Raw genomic sequence first — 18,758 nt, 5'->3', positions numbered from 1 at the left:
GTCAAAATGCATGAGACAAATATGGGTCTCATGCAGTTGACCTATCTGGTCAACCAAGGTTGGGACGACTATGTCCCTCGAGGTAAAAAATACCTCTAAAAGACTGAAATTATTCGAAATACCCCCAGAACTTGTCGAGGGTGTTTTGAGGTCAATTCAAGTCCGATTTTGACAAAATAAAAGTCAAAATTCATCAAAATTTCACTAAAATCCATTACCAACCTCAAAAACTATGGTTTTTTAGCCTTAAATTTCATAATTTATTTCAAAAATAAAACTACTAAAAAATTAGGGTTTTTATAATAGCTGGAGAAAGTAGAAGCGTGATCTAGCCTTGAGGACAAGTCTTGTCCAATTGAGGGATAGTGATGCAAGAGCGAGAGTGAGACACTATTGGGTCTATAGGGTTCATTTAGATCCATTTTGGTTATTTGAGTTTTTTAATCATTTAAGTGAATATTGGATACTTTGGTTACATTTTGGGTCTTAGTTGAGTTTTAAATATGTTTTAGTTTTAGAGTTTCTAAGGTTTTCTTACGTTCATTATAAATATTCTTTGTACAGAAGATAAAAGCGGAGATTAATGAATTATGAGTGATTTTCATTGATTTTTCTTCAAATTTGTATTATTCTTCCCATTTTTCTCATTTTTTTAGTTTTGTAATTGCACTAGTATATCAATTTTTGCTGGGTTCAATAGTGATCCTCCTATTCACTGCATTAGTCTTGGATCATTCAATTCAAGTCAACTCAGTTATCTGTCAAAATGATGTGAGGGTAAGTTCAACCCCATGAAAAATGGATGAATTTTCAGTTGATTCGGGCCAATTATGCCTTGAATTGGTTAGCTTGCATTTTTTTACAATATTATTTATAAAATTAAATTTCAATATGAACTTTAAAGTTGTCTAATTCCAAAACAATTTGATTTAGAATGATTTAACAATATTGGCATATAAAAGACATATAATATTAAGACCCTGTTTGGATGACAAATCAACAAACCCATTCTTATATAAACTCAAACTTTTGAACTTGTTTAAAACTTGGTTTCTAAAAGAGCTTATGCTTTCTATAACATACATGGAATTAAAAGTTCTATTTTTTTATGATGGGGAACCCTTACTGAAGCAAGGAAAACCCCCGGTGGGGCTCCATGACCACCCTGCCTTACATAGCCCACCTTTGAAAGCAATAGACAAACTCGTGCACTAGTGGGGTTTGATCTGGTGTCTTCACCTCAACATGCTCACAACCACCCGTCCACCAATAGATTAGGTTGCCTATATAGAGCACATGCTTTTATTAACTTTGTCATTAGATTATGCAACTTTTGAAAGTTATTTTTTCTATAATGATTTCAAAATTGTATGAAATTGTATCATAATGTGTGTTTTTTGTTTTTAAATATTTTTCATTATCATGTGCACTTGTTCACATTGTCGTGCAGTGAAAGTGCACATTACTAGTGTTAGAATAAAACCCTATCTTAAAATGAAATAGGTTGAGTGCCCTTTAACATTTTGTCCTTTTCATATAACCATAAAAAAATTCTAGAAGTATTTCATTTTCTTTTTTGTTGCTAGATTGAAAACAAAGATTGCTCTTTCTTATGCATAAGTTTGGATTGAGGAGAGGGCTATGCTTTATTTTGAGTTCTTACACTATAAAATTAGTAAAATAAAATATGCATTGAGGTTCTTGAATGTATACACCAATTTTTTTTCTTTAAATTGGCATATAGGCAAGGGCATTTTATCATACAAAAAATGATCGTACTATCCTTGCAAAATGATGTGCTTCCCAAAATGTCTACCAATGATTAATTTGTCATATATGTGTGTGAAATTAATTTGAATCTTATATTCAATAATTAAACTATGATATTTGACTGATTCCATGCAAATTTTATTGTGATTACAGGATCCGTAACAACAAAATTCAGAGGATCCAATAAGCCTAGTGTACCGGTTCTACTGATTTCAAGTACATGAGTGGTTTCTAACACTATCAGAGGCAACAAAGGGCTGAATTGATCAAATGCATTTTTGATATTTTTTGGAGGTACAATCATAAAACATTGGTCATGGTCTTGTAGAGTCGATTTTGTTCTCTGATATTGAGATGACCATCACGTTGGAAGATGTTACACGTATCACTAGATTTAAGTGCCATGGGGATCCAATGAATGCAAATTGCTTCAGAAATTTCAAACACATGTTAACTTTATTTATGAATGAGGATGATCTGTTCGAAGGAGAAAGACTGAGGTTGTCATGGTTGAAAAAAAAGTTGGCATGTGTTGGAGGGAATGGTAGTCATAAGATAGACAAAGAGTTGGGGGCATTCTTGCTCTACTTTTTTGGCACTTGTGTATTCACTGACACTAGTGGAAAGTCGATCCATGTAACTGATGCAAGACTTTGATCATGTCGATGAATATGCATGGAAAGCAACCACACTTGTATACCTCTTTGCAAGTTTGAGTCAGGTGAGACATGGAAGAAAAAATCACACCGTCATGGTGTTGTTGGAGGTACAAAAAATTATTCATCATTTTGATTTGATTCATACTCAAACATGGTTTTGTTATATTGATGTACTAATTTGTATATTAATCCTTGTATTGATCCTTGCATGTTTGGATATGGGAGTACATATCTATTGGAAGACCCCTGAGACATGACAATATCTATCGATTCTCAAGTGTTACAATATGGGGTAGGTAACACAACGAAGAGGAAGAGAATAATGAAAGATAGTTGAGTCCTTAGTTGTGATGAGTCCTTTGCACTGTAAAGTTGCGTAGGCTAACCAAAAAACACATAAGTATACTTGAAAGTATTGGTTACATTTTTTATCAATATTGCAATGTAGAACTTTAACCATGAACAAAACTTCATACTATAGGTAACATGATGCTCCAACAAAGATGCAGACGATGAGAAATATGTGGTTGTCAAAGCCATAAACCTCATGAAGAAGAACATTTAGTTGCACAACATGAATAAAATTGAGTGCCAAATGACCAATCGAGTGATCTGGTAGTTTGGGTATACTTAATGATGACCCTGTCAGCCTCCCGTAGATAGTAGAAGCATCTCAACCTATTTGAAGGAATAATCCTTTCTACCTAAAGTCATCAAAGCATCTGATTTGTTCCTATAAATGATTAAAAAATACTATTAGAAATATCTCACTATAAGAATTAATATTATGAGCCAACAATAATATACCCATATATTTTCCTTTTAGAAATACATCATCTACCATAAGAACTGGAGTACATCATTTTAAAAATCCATCGATGCATGGATAAAATAATAAAACATGTACTTAAATCGATCTTTATTATCAGTCTCAATGTATCATAGTGTTCTTGGGTTTATCGTCATTAAATGATCCAAATAAGTAGAAAGCATTTTGAAGGACTCTTCATATGTACTATATAACATTTATTTCATGCATTCTTTTTCACACCATGCTTGTTTGCAATTAACCTCTATAATTTCCTCGCAATTGATATCATTGTTGATTTCTCTTGGAGTCATTTTCGGGTTATCATGAAGGTGTTTGGGAATAACACCTGAAATCCACATGACAAACACTTTCTACTCGAAGGTTGCTTAATGATCCACCATATATATGATCTCTATCATACTTTTTTACTTGAAAGAATGATGCTCTACACACCTTTGTACAATGAATCTTCAAGGGGCAGTCACCTATAGTTTGCAAGTTCTTTATTGTGCATACGATAATCACTCTAATATTGTAACTCCTCACAAATTTTGTTTTATAGTTGTTCTTGATCAAATGATCTTTCAAAAACTCATGACAATGCATTACATTAATTATTAAACATTTGGCAAACAACAATGTCTCCAACATTTAAGTGTGTTGTTAGTCACTGAAAATGATCTCAATCATTAAGTTTTTTGTTATACAACCCATCAATCAACTAAGATGTCGTTGCTTCAATGATTTTCAATTACTCTTCATTGTATAAGAATCCATTAAATGAGAACTTATTCAATAATGTTTTATTAATATAAAAATAATAAATAATTCTACTACCTAATAAATGCTCATATAACTTATACAACATACCAAGGGTTTGAATTTCCAATTGTTATTTATGTATCATTTGCATCCGCCATTAATTATCCCATGTCATCATGTGTCTTGGTCATCTCCTATCGTTCTTGAGTCATCATCATCCTACTTGATATAGTCATCACCATCATCCAATTTTCCGTTGTCTACATGACCGCTGCTACCAATAATTGGTTGTTCAAATTCACAAACTAGATCAAAAGTAATTGTATTTATCACTTTATTTTCTTTCATGCATGCATCATTCTTGCATTTTAAACTTTCAAGATTAATTATAAAAATAACACATTCATCATCATACCTATATCTCAAACATAAATTATAAACTCCAACAACTTGTACCTAGTTATGTCATATGCCCTGGAATGTTGGATGTTATCCAAATTATTGCGGTGAAGATCATCCATGGGACAGGTTTGCTAATGTAGTTTCACATCCTATGCAATGATCCTATGATCCTGTACAACATCAATTGTTTATGAAAGTTCTTCATTGTCTGCACACCAAACATCTATAACCCCAATTGGTTTGGGAAACTACATGACCTCTATGCGCTAAGAATATCGATATCCCTAATTAGTTCAAGAAAATATTTGCCTATTGTTAGGAATAGTTGGATGTTCACCAAAGGACTGAGCTCAATAGTTGGTGTCTGAGAAAGATGCACATTCTCCACATGATTCTCAATATTTTCATTATCAACTGCTTATTGTACATCACTTCCAAATTTTTTGAAAGCAACTATTCTTTGTTTAACTTTGCGAGCATCCAAGTAAACATCATCTCTAAATAACATTGGTTCTATATCATCATCATTCAAAGCATTTATCTATATTTGTTGTTTATTTATGCTTAAAGAATAATTATACTAGAGGTTCAATAACTCTTTCGCATATCCAATTTTATGAGAAATCAAAACAATAAATTTTTTAAAACTACTATTTTTATAGACCAATATAGATTTCCAAGTAGGGTGATTAGTGTTGTAGTATTGTACTTTAACCCTTTTAGAGGCCATTATTAATGGCATGCACCAACCACACAACATATTATTCATCAAATGAAAATCACATATGATGTAAAATTCATGACTTTTTGCAAATATTCAAATATGATATTATGAAAATTTCAAAACCTACTTTATGATTTTTGAGCACATGGTTTTGTCCGTATTGAAATTTTGAGAAAAATGACTTTTTATTTCATTAAAAAAGAGTTGCAAGAAGTTCTAAACACATCCAACAAATTTTGGGGGCAAAATGATCATTTTGAGAAAGTTTTGGGGCATATATGACTCGAGGGTTATAGTCAACCAACTTAGTCAACTGCACTGGGGACATGTGTCATTCAATTTTATTCTAAAGGCCATTTTTGGATATTTCTTTCTTTGGAGATTTAATTGAAAATTATAAAAAAAGGTAGGGTAATTTCAGACCTAGTTACATTAACTAGATAGGAACCTAGTTAGTGAAACTAGGCCCTAATCAAAACCAACTCAACTGATATTTATGTTGAACCTGGATTGGATCTAATCAAGATCCAACATTGTAATGCCCCAAAATTTTAACCCTAAAATTTCAGAGAAAACTTTTTTTTCTTCTTAAAACAATGAAAAAACCCTTTTTCTTTGGGTTAAACATTATGAGTGGGTTACAATACAATCAATTATCATAACTGAATTGAAATGTGAACATTAAGTTTTAATTCAGTTTCAATAATTTAAAATACATATCAAAGTATTTTGATAACAATAATTATTTTTTCAAAACTATCCCTTGGAAGGAAAAGACTGGCGTTCGATGCTGCCTAGGCATTCCGCATCCGTTCTACAATTGCTTATCATAATCTACCTGAAACCCCATAACATGGGTCAGACTCGTGAAAGCCTGATAAAAAATAACATACTTGCATAATCTACGATATCAAAATACATTCAAACACAACCTCAGATATATCAATCATGTCATACACATCTTAGGAGACTATAACATAAAATTTATGCTAGAAATTAAAACAATAGTTTAATTTAATGCACAACTATACATGCTAAGATTTACAACAATACAATAAATTATTCATATGCATGAACATATATACAAGATGTGTGAACTTACCATTCCATTGATGTGAGTCCTTCATGTACGAATAAATTCGTATCTTCACTTATTGTTTTCTTGCTTAAATGATGCATGTTGTGTACTATTTATATGCAATTCAAAATCCTGATTCACTTACCAATATATGTTTGTGGGTACAACACAGACTCTCCTATATAGAGGTACGACCCAGGTTTGTATTTTTAAACAATTGTGACTTATTAACCTGCATGATGCCCCAACTATGTATAATCTGGAGAGGAAATATAATTTTATAGAGAGTTCTCAACTCTTGCAATCCTAATATATCAGATTTTTCTCATGAGTCTTACCTACCACACTGTGAACAAATCATGATAGTTCTCTCGATTACTGGTCTTGTAGATGAGGGACAAAAACAACCTTTCATGCTAAGCCAAATATCTTACTTTTTCAATAAGCCCCAAGAGAATTAATTTAATTTTGATTTTTTTTAATTAACTCACTTGTTAATCATGCCAATGCACACATGAACTACATCCAGGGTTCAAATGCAACAATATTTATAGCACTTTATGCATGCTTTGATTAGTCTCTACCATAAAATCAATACAATAATGCAATCATTAGGCATTTACACAGTCAAGGTAGGCTAATCATTGATATTTATGCATGTTCAATTCAATCAATAATAAAATGCATTCATTTAACATGAATATCAGTCCAATATCTTATTTAAGCATCAACAAACATATTATAAAAAGTAAAATACAACTCAGCATTAACACATGTCATACTGTGCAGTTCGGATCCCTGTTAACCCATTTTTGGAAAACCCACAAAAAATTATAAGTACTGAATTTAGCTCTCAAAAATTTACTGAGATTTCCCATCATCTTAAGAACATAGTCCAGAAATAGAATTGCAAAATTTGTTGTAATGAAATCAAGAAAATTTCAGGACTGAACCTTGTTTAGAAAATATATCAGATAGATCCTACTAACTGTAGAAATTTAATCTGGCTTGAGGAATTTCTCAAGATTTTTAAAAAAATATTCTGATAAAATCCTTTTTACAGAATCATTTTACATATGTTACCTTTTACTTAGATTTTTCACAATTTATTTTGATCAGTTCTGATTAGGGTTTTAGTCCTTTCAAAATCTTTAGTTATAACAGTCTCGTTGACAGGGCAGAAAATATGTGTTTTTTTTAATGGACATTTTGGCCTCCAAACTGAACCAAATGAGACAAAACAAAATTTAAAATTCAAGTTCTATATGTGTAAAACACTTAAATATTTTTATTTTTATTTTTATTTATTGACCTCATTTTTATAGAGATATTAATTTTTTTCTGATATTTGTCCGAACAAAAAAATGAGGACAGAATAACCAAGATCCAAACTCATGTAAGATGTATTAAGTAAGAACAAGAAACACAGTGAAACTCATACAATCACGATTTTGAGATGCTCTAAACACATTTACAACATTATACAGTACATTTTTTATCATATTTAGACTAATCTTGCTAAAACATTAACAAACATAATCCAAAAATCATAAAACCTTCATGGAATATCTCAAATACGATTTCATCTATGCAAGAATCATAAGAGATATAAAAATAATATTTAATCATGGATTATTTATGTAATAACATGTTGTTTAATCATGCTATATATGTCATAATCTACCATATATGATCATATTAATTTTTTTTATCATAAAACATCAAAATCCTAAAATGCTTTTGGCAAAATATTTTTTAAAATGATTTTGCATATTTTTAACCAAGATCCATGCAAGAGACATATTTATAACATCAAGATTCATGAAAAAGATACTCAAAAACATGCTTTTACATTCATTATTCATGTTGAACAATCAAATAAAATACAAATCTATCTATTCACATAATTTTTTCTTTTTAGGGTTTCAAAACTAGTCTTTTCCAAATCATTTTCTCAAAATCGATCTTCCAAAACACCATTTTGGGTTTTCGAAAATCTTTTTCATATAGTGTTAACAACCATAGATATTCTAAGCATAAATTATATGAAGATCTAAACCCTGGATAAAAAAGAGAATATGCTAATGCATCCCCAAATTGAACAGTTTTACATGTGGCTTTCTCTTAACACACAGATTTGTTTGTGGTTCTTGTCCATACACACACATAAAAATCACATTTGTGTGTGGTTCCTGTCAACACACACATGCACATAGGAAAATCATAGATTTGCATGTGGTTCCTGTCAACATGCACGCACACAGGAAAATCATAGATGTGTGTGTGTGGTTCCTATCAACACACACACATGAAGGATATACCGATTTGTGTGTGGTTCATGTCCACAGACACTTACAGAAAAATATATTCATGTTCAAAATAACAAAAATTTAATTAATGTTCAAGCTAATTAGGAAATTAGAATCATGCTTATGCTAACAAAAATCAGATTCATATTAGACATTTGATTCACATGAATATTACATTTGTGTCAATCTCGGATTCAAATGGAGATCCAACAATACAACATATAGGCTTTATGGATTTTATGAAAACCCCGCGAATTTCATGAACAATCAAACCTAGTTCTATATACCCATCCAAGGTTAAGTGTCCCTACCTTAACATCGGATTGAAGGACATGTTGGAACGTTGGAACTTCAAAAGCTTAGAACATGCTAAATGTTGACCCTCCTATCAACAACACCTAGGTTCAGCTGCAACTCCAAAAATCGTTAACAAAGGGGCCTCTACCAAGGGTGTGAGGAAAAAAAAGAGAGAAGGAAAGAGGGAGAAGAGAGAAGAAGAAAAAAATCAAAGAGAGGAAAGATTGAAGGGCTGTGTGAAGGCCCTTTTATATAAAGGTGTGAATAGCAATGGGAATAGGATCCAGTAGGTCTACTATTCCTCTTGCAAATGCCTACTTGGCATCCCCATCTTATGCCAAGGATTTTGATGTAGCGGCAGTGGAAGATTTGATACCAAAATGATGTAGTGACATACACACCTTTCCAACAAAGGTAAAATCACAGAAATCTGATATGGATTATCCGATTTATGAACGGATATCTGGACCAATTGGACTGGTCATCGACATACTAACTGGATCAGTCATCTTTGAGAGGGTTTTTTAGCATTCAGACGAAAGAGTTTGGGAAAACTCCAAACGAAAAATCTGTAGATTATCCTTTTATCTTTCCAGTAAATCAAAGTTTGCATATTTTGGCTAAGTATATCGATTTCTATGTCTTTTGGATGTTAGTGTATTTTTTGTTCTAATTGATTTGAATTGCAGAACATGAATTTATACATGCAACTAGCAAAGGAAATTTAGAGCAATCAATTGATCAAATCAGGAAAACTTCAGAACATGGAAAACCCTAAGCAAGAGTTCTACTTTCATGAAAATCAAAAGATTTTGATAATGATATGTTACGAATATCGAGTACTTGTTGAAAACGAACACAAAATGCCAGATTCAGACAAGCAAGTTTGTAGCAGAGATTGACAGTAATATTCACTCAATAAAGAGACAAATTCAAAGAGATTGATAAACATAAAAGATTTAGATCTGGATGTTAGCTTTCCAACAAGCTAATATTCAGATTTTTCTAGTCATCCGTTTGTGAGAACATGGAAAAACACCAAACACTACCAGACAACTCACTGTCAAAACAAGACTTGGGTCACAACCCAATGCCAGAAAAATTACTAGGAATTTAACCACTCTCAGGCATGGATTTCAGTTAAACATCCAACAACAAAGTTGTAGCTGGGTGTCTTGGCTTTCCAACGAGCCAAAGAACAGACAAGTATCTTGGGAGAAACTAAACAAACTAAACTAAAAAAGAAAGAAAATAAGCTAACCAAATTCAAGAAAGTTAACTAATTATTTCACTTTCAAACAAGAAAGAAATAAAGACTAACTAAATTCACTTTCAAACAACTAATTCAAGAAATTTAATTTACTCAACAAGAAACACTCTAACCGACTAATTAAAGAATTCAAGAATTTTAAAAATATAACTAACGTGACTACTAACTAATAGTAGACTAACTAAGCTACTCTACGGATTGTAAAACTAACTTTAACTAAATCTAAAACTAAAGAATAATAAAAACTAACCTATGCTATCTACCACTAACTAATTAATAATGAATTAAAAGAAACAAGAATTGACGCTATGTGTTTAATTAACAACTATGCAAACAAACATCACATCTACACTAAATCTAAGTGATGTGAATTCAAAACTAGCTAATTAAAAACATGAAATATAACTAAACCTAATCTAACTAGTCAATTAGATGACTTTTAACCAATAAACTAATTAAACAGAAAACACGTGAACTTAGCTAACTTACTAACTTAACACAACTAAAACAAACTCCTTGTTAAAATAAGAAAAATGTGAACTAAATTAACTAACTTGAAGCAAATACTAAGTAATTCAAAACAAACGACTTGAAACAAATACAACTCAAGAAAATGTTAAATATAAAGTTAACGAATTTCAGCAATCTAATGAAATCTAATTAACAATAAACTAAACTAAACTAAATAAACGGGACTGTTAATGAACTAACAAGAAATTTTAATCTAACTACTTGAAATAAAAACAAACTAATTGAATCTAACTAATTGATAAAAAAAACAATCTAGCAATTCTAAGCAGCCTAATGTTGGATTCTTAAATGCACTAAATAAGGGATAAAGAAAACACAAACTAAAATATAACTAATCAACAAAGCATGTAAACAAAATAATGATTCAAACAACTCGACTAAACTAAAGTACGCTGGAAATTTAAAGCATGCTAAATAGATCACGCATAAACTAATCCAACTATGCAGATCTGCCAGCTAATCACCATCAATCATGTTGATGCGTGGCTTATGTTAAACCGTAAACATCACCACGTTAATTGTTGTTTTGCTGCAGTCGTGAAACATGTGATCTGCAACGTTTTATTGATGTTCACGTCAAGGATCAAGATGCTAACTGCGTGACTATGAAATCATGCAAGTTATGAATCTTACACCGATCAACGAGATCATTCAGATCTGCTCTGCTATTGACGTTTCATGAAATGCGTGATCAGGACAAAAAAATGAAAAGAAAAAAAAATGAGATATACAACAACACAATAATCTAACAAACTAACTATTGCTGCAATTGAAATTTCAGAACTATACTAACCAACACAACCACACCAAAACCGATTTATGCTTGAAAAAATAAAACTAAAACTATTTGGCAGATTTAAAGAATTGGGAATAAATTTTATCTAAACATGAATCAAACAATAAATAACGATCTACCAACTCGCTATTGTTCTACGCTAAATGAATCAACCAAGTAGACAACGATTTACACTAGATGCTATGCAAATGCAGAAGATAAACTATGATGGATGCAATGCTAAACAAAAAATCATAATATATGCATTCAATAAATGAAAACAAAACAAGAAAATTTAATCTATGCACCTAAACGTAAAGAAAAGAGGGAGAAGAAGCAAACCTCACGATTCATCTTTGATAGAGGGGTTGAGAAGAAGAAACAGTCTTTCCTCCAAGTTGCATGTGCCTCTGACGATAGGGACAAGAAGAACTGACACCAGAAGAGATTAGAAGCAAGACGAGAATAGAGGAGAAAGAGGAAGAGAATAAGGAAAATCGGTTGAGAACAAGAAAGAGGAAGAGAAGAGAGAGAGGGAGAAGGAGCTCACATTTTTTTCTCAAGAGGGAGACGCCCCTCCTCTCTGAAAAAGATGTTTTTATACTAAAAAAAACTAGGTCACACAATTTTTTCTCAAAGCCCCAATTAATTTTCAAAAATTTTAAATAAGCAGTTCTAGAAAAACATGTTTTAAAAAAAAAACACTTCTAAACCAACTAAGATATTATTTGACAACTCCTAAACTAATTAAACTACGAATTAAATTTTTTTAAACTACTCAAAACACTTAAAAATGCAAGAAATGATTTAAATATGTGATTTTGTCTTTATTTTAAATTTCAAAGCAGTTTCTCAAAAACACTGATAAAAATGAGTTTTTAATGTAATTTTTTGATAGATCATGCATAAAAATATATGTATAAGATGCAAAATATATGCATGATTAATTGTGTATTTTGGAAACATATTATCGATGAATTGCCCTTCTAAAAAGAAAAAAACAAAAAAGTTTCTCATCATATGCTACATAACATCATATACAACCACTCCCTTTAATATCAATTTGTTCCAGTTAGTCACATAATTGTTTAGGGTTTACTGATTTCTACACAAGGAAATAGAATACCTTTTAGACCAATCAAGCTTTAAATATTGCTACAACTTTCAAGTGCACTAGTGAAGTGGCGAAATGATAAAGCCAAGATCTATAAGAAAGCTTCTTTATTACAAGAATTTAAGGTTAAGTTGAGTGGCTAAATGATAAAAAAAAATATTGTTTTACCAGGTATGGCATGGGTTTGCTTCATGTAGTCTTTATCGGGTTCAAGAATGATTTCTTTTATAGTGGATCCAATTAAACTCAGGTCCAGACCCAATACCATACCCGAAAATTGGGGTCAGGTCTGGTTTCACCTGGATCTGAACTAAACTCGACCTGTTGACACCCCTAATTGGGAGTAGGGGTGGCAAAATCTGACACGACCCACCAACCCGACCCACCAACCCGCTTCTTATCCGGGTTCGGGTTTGGCTTAAACGGGTTTGTGCCGTAAACGGGTCGACCCGCCTAACCCGTTTATTAAACGGGTCAGGTTAGTGTTAGGGGTATGCCAACCCGTTTGACCCGTTTAATAAACGAGTTAGGCGGGTGGGTCAACCCGTTTACACGAACCCGCAACCCGTTTATATATATATATATATATATATATATATATATATATATATATATATATATATATATATGTATAAATGGGTTGCGGGTTAGTAGCAGTGTCTTAAGACCTATTTATTACTTTCTTCTTGTGGGGAGTTGTCGATTTATCGAGGCGTGGGGCTCGCCTCGACGTGTATTCGTCGTTGGTGATCCTGTTCTGCATGGTCGTGGTGGTCCTCCGATAGAGGCAGAGCTCACTGTTGGCATCTTCGGTGGACCTGTAGATGGCGTCAAGGAGAAGGATGGGCTTCTCGGAAACATTCCTTCTTTCGTTTCCGACCTCCATCTTTCCATCCTTTCGCGTAATTATTATATCTCCACTCGCACACACACACACACAGAGAGAGAGAGAGAGAGAGAGAGAGAGAGAGAGAGAGAGAGAGATGGGATGGCAATGGCGATGGTGTTGGTCTGCTGAAAAAGACTCAAAAGCTGCAGAGAGAGGTGTTTGGTGTTTGGAGGTTGGAACAATTGGAGTGAGCAACAGTGAGACAGGAAGACATGACATCTTGACGTCTTAAGATGAGTAGAGAGAGAGAGAGAGAGAGCAAAGGGTTATGCCAACGAGAGAGGCGCAATCCATGCCTACTGCAAAAAACAGAGGATGGCAGCAGAGAGAGAGAGAGCAAAGGGTTATGCCAGCGAGAGAGGGGCAATCAATGCCTGTTGCAAAAAACAGAGGATGGCAACAGAGAGAGAGGTCACTCCTTCGTCCTTTTTAGCTTCGAGTATGGTCATGTTTTTTCTTGGTAATTTCTGAAGCATGCACTTAAGTTTCCAGCATATTTAAAGAAGGTGACTCGTTTAATAAACGGGTTAACCGTGTCGTGTTGAGTTGCCCGTTTAATAAATGGGTCATGTTCGTGTTTGTCACATCCGACCTGTTTAATAAGCAGGTCATGTTCGTGTTGAGGTATTCTGACCCGCCAACCCGAGCCGCCAACCCGCCGACCCGACCCGATTGCCACCCCTAATTGGGAGTTGGGGTGTTTATGGGTTGTGTATCCAACCCATCAAGGTTCACCCTTCCCCACCCATGAAAACTAGTCAGATAATCCACATCAATTTAGGTCGAAAGAGAAAAATCTCATACCAACCCATATCACTTAAAGGGTATTTTACACTTAAAAATTACATGGAAAATAATGAGGCCAGCCAAGTGGGAGCAGATATAAGTGCATAATTATATGCCAAAGATAGCCTGTACTCAAGTTGGGTCTGGATTGACCCAAATAAATGGACCTGAATCTGGATAATTTGCATTTGGGTTGGGTCAGGTGTTCAACATGAACCTGATCAAATCGGTTCCAGTCATCCCCTATGTCATCCTATCTTCATATTCTTCTTGGGATTTCTTCGATGCAAGTTGTTTTGTTCATATGAGACCCACAGATGTGATCTACATCATTCATTTAATAAAGATAAACATTAAAATCACCGAAATCTGACCTGTGTAGGATTTTTTGGTGATTTTAAAATCAATACAAAATTTTGTGATTTAAAAAATCATTTTTGTTGAAAAATATGATCGAAGGATCAATTCTTGTTAAATCAACCATGTTGAATCCATCTATAGGGTCAGATTTGATCAAAACAACTTGCATCAAAAGACTTAAAGAAGGGGTACGAAGATGGGGGATGATATAGGAGATGAGTGGAACCAAACTCCTAATTGAGATTAGGGCCCTAGCCTGCATCATTCAGCAGGCCGCCAAATCCACTCTTCCCTTCAATTGAAAAGGGTTCCTATGCCACAACATATGTACATTATATGTCGATCCTAGCTGTCCAACAGATGCATCTGGATGGCTAGTCGCCTAGGATTAGTCAACATCTCAGGTGAGAATGTGAATTAATCCTAGCCGTTGGTTGGGTGGCTCGAATCGACATATGATCGATCCCATTGTAGTCGTATGATGGGATCCGTCTTCCCATAAACCATAGCAATAATCCTTCAGAAAATAACACATGCCTAAGTTTAAGCCCAATTGTCCTCTTATATATAGCTTACGATGCCCTTATCATGGGTCCAGCAACTTCATAGTACAAACCATATTTTTAAATTTTTCATAAACTCAATCAATAAGCCAACTTTTGCTTCTCTCATGAGCTAGGGGTGGCAATCTGGTCGGGTTGGCGGGTCAGCATACCTCAACCCGAACCCGACTCGTTTAATAAATGGGTCGGCTGTGGCAAACACGAACCCGACCCGTTTAATAAACGGGTAACCCGACACGACCCGCCAACCCATTTAATAAATGGGTTGGGTCGGGTAAACGGGTTTTCAGGTTGGCGGGTTGATGGATCGGGTTGGCAGGTAGGCAGGTTGGCGGGTCGGGTTGATGGGTCGGGTTGGCGGGTTGACCCACCCGCCTAACCCGTTTATTAAACGGGTCAGCCGGGTTGGCATACCCCCAACCCGAACCCGACCTGTTTAATAAACGGGTTACGCGGGTCGACCCGTTTATTAAACGGGTTGGCTTAAGCCCAACCCGAACCCGCCTAAGAGGCGGGTTGGCGGGTCGTGTCAGAAATTGCCACCCCTATCATGAGCCATAAAGCAACATTATAAAGAGAAAGAGATAAAAGAATCTTATGTGCTCATCTCATGATCTATAAAAACCAGTCTCATGGTCTACAGAACTAGTCAATGTATTACAGCAAATGGGAACAAAAAAAAAACAGGAGAATAAGTATCATGTAAAAAAAGTAGAAGAGAAGACCCCCAAAGATTTTCCAATCTCAATTCTCTCACTTGTACACACAATACCAGAACTCTTCAGGGAAGAACCTCCAAGAGTGCCAAAGATTTGGGTTGCCCCTGATTGAGTGGATCATCTCTGTCATCTATAAAGAACCATCACTCCACCAACATCAAATGGACTCCAAACCTGGCAGAGAAGGGAGAGGGAGAGGGAGAGAGAGAGAGAGAGAGAGAGAGAGAGAGAGAGGTACCCTTTGCTAGATTTATCAAGAGGACCTGACAAGCATATGTTGTACAGTATCTCTTTTCCTTCCTCTATTGTTCTATTGATGCTATCTTTTTCTTTTGATAGAAAAGAAATAATTGGCATTGAAAAAAAGAGTTGGGACAGTGAGAATGTGTTGGCTGTACCTTACCATCGAGGTGATATCCCATGTGGTAAGCGGGGTCCTGTGTCAAGCTGAAGGCCCAGGTTTGAATGCCTCTTTCACCACATGGGGCTTAAGAGATATCTGGTAAGGGTCTGCCTAACCCTAGCTTGCCTTTCAAAAAAAAAAAAAGTGTTGGCTGTACCTTGGGTGAGGATGAGGCATTTAGAGCACTTTATGGATAACTTATATATGGTTTGTTAGGCATTTAGAGCACTTTCTTAAGGTATCATTTTACCAGTTGTTTAGCTGTAACATTATTTTTTATATTTACATCAAGAAACCGCCCCAAAAGATCAGAGACCTAGCCACGCTATCTCTGTCTGCGGTACTTATGCTCGCTGTCTCGACAGAGTAAATCTCTGTGGGCTTATCCCTTGCCCCAGGGAGTCGTCATGCTTGGCTTGCACAAGGGATAACGCCCATGGGATTTGAACATAGATCACCTTCCTAGCGGCCTAGGCCCCACCCCACTATCCTAAACCCCTTTAGGGAGGTTTTAACAGCTTGCTTAGCTGTAACATTTAACCGCCTGTTTGCTTCATTTTCATCACAAGGAAAGATCTTTCATCCAGCTCCACTTTTCCATGAAAATCCTTTGATAAGGTATTTTCATATGAAAAGAGCGAAGGTGAAGGGAAAGACTGAGGCCAACTTCTACCAGCATGACACATCTTATCAAAGAATCTTGTGGTGCACCACCTTGATATGGTCCAAGTTGTAATATCGTGCATTTTCAAACTTAGTTAGATTCAGAGTCCTGTTAAATTTTGGCTGTGTTGTAGAAATTTAGGAAAATGCTTGATATTAGGATGTGATAATTGAATGTGGGCATGGCTCAGGTCTCATTGAGACGACCAAAATGAGCCAATTAAAAGGTAATTAAAAATTTTATTTTTAACCTTTAAATCAAGTAAAATTCAAGCAAAATTTAGGTTAAATTTAGGTGAATTTTGAAGGTGAAATTCAAATTATATTCCGTTAGATGCGCCTCAAAATTTTAAGTTTAATGGTATATTACTTTTCTGAATTTGAGTTACGGTTAGCCGGAAAATCGTATTTTAAAAAAAAAAACACATCTCGATGGGATTGGGTCTGGATTGGATCCGACTAGATCCAATCCATATGATCCAAATTAATATGAATCTAGACTCAGTCTAAGATCCATATTAATTAGGATCTAATCCAACTTAGGATCCAAATGGATTATGGATTTGAAACTAAATATAGATCTAGATTTAAAATCTAGATCCAATGAAAATACAGCTTTAAATTTAAAATAAAGGGTTAAATTAAATAAATATAAGGTCTAAAAGATTTTCAAAGGGGTAAGGTACCCTCTGGAGTTTTTTGAGATTTTATTAATTAATAAATAATAATTAATTAATTAATTAATTTAATATAAAAAATAATATATTCTGAAATTTACTAGAAGAAATAGCTAACTAATTAGGGTTTCTAGAAGTGCTCATTAGTAACTTTAGAAAGAGTAGACGTTGGAAAAAGTTAACAAAAAAAAAGGAGAAAGAGTTTGAAAAAGTCAAACTAGAATTTTAAGAAATTTGGAAAGAGAGCGGGCGATAGACTCCCAGATGGGAAGCTCTATCTCTAGCCATATTAGAAAAACCCTAGAAGGGGAGGCGTCACCCTCTAAGGGTTCCCCTTTATATAAACTAAAAAAAAAGATGAAAGAAAGAGGAGGAGAGAGAGAGAGAGAAAGAAAGAAAGGAAAATCGTGGGAGAGGAGGAGGAAAGGAAAAGGAGAAGAAAAAGAAGGAAGAAGAAGCCTTCTTCCTCCCAGATCATCCGAGATTTTTCGATCATTTTCAAGCTTTAAAAAAGGTATGGGTTCTTATCTTAATTTGAATGGAGAAAAATATCATGCATTAGGTTTATGCAATGTTTTTGGTGGAAAAAAATAATAGAAAAAAAAGAAAAAGAGAAAATCTGGCTTTTTATTTGAATATATATATATATATATATATATATATATATATATATATATATATATATATATATATATACACACTTACGTATATCATGTTCTAGATCGCATGTAGTGCAGCTTAGTTTTTGTCGGGTTATCACATGCAAACTAACATAGATCGTTAGGTTTAAAATAGTTTCTTTTTATGATTTTCAGATAGTTTAGGTTCAGATTTAGTATAGAATTAATTTAGAATAGGTTCCTTATTTTCAGTATTTATTATATTAATTATTTAGATTATAATAAATTAGTCGGTTTAGGGTTTTTATAATTTTTTTCAATTAGATCTGAATATTTTCTATTTATTTTCAGTATTAGAATAGTTTGGTTAATGTTTAATTCACGTTCTTGATATTCGTTAATTGTTTTAGTTAGTTTTGTTTAATTAAATAGTTTAAATTAGAAATCAGTAGAATAAATAATTAGTTATTTTAATTCTTTTAATTAAGCTGAGTAGATTAGATTTAATTTCTGTATTTATCAGTAGTTATACTTAATATTTAGTTCTAGAAATTTTTACTTTCAACACTTAGATTA

Source organism: Nuphar pumila, chromosome 12, assembly GCF_984573655.1.
Source record: "Nuphar pumila chromosome 12, dmNupPumi1.hap1.1, whole genome shotgun sequence".
Lineage (NCBI taxonomy): Eukaryota > Viridiplantae > Streptophyta > Magnoliopsida > Nymphaeales > Nymphaeaceae > Nuphar > Nuphar pumila.
Note: the sequence above shows the minus strand (reverse complement) of the source record.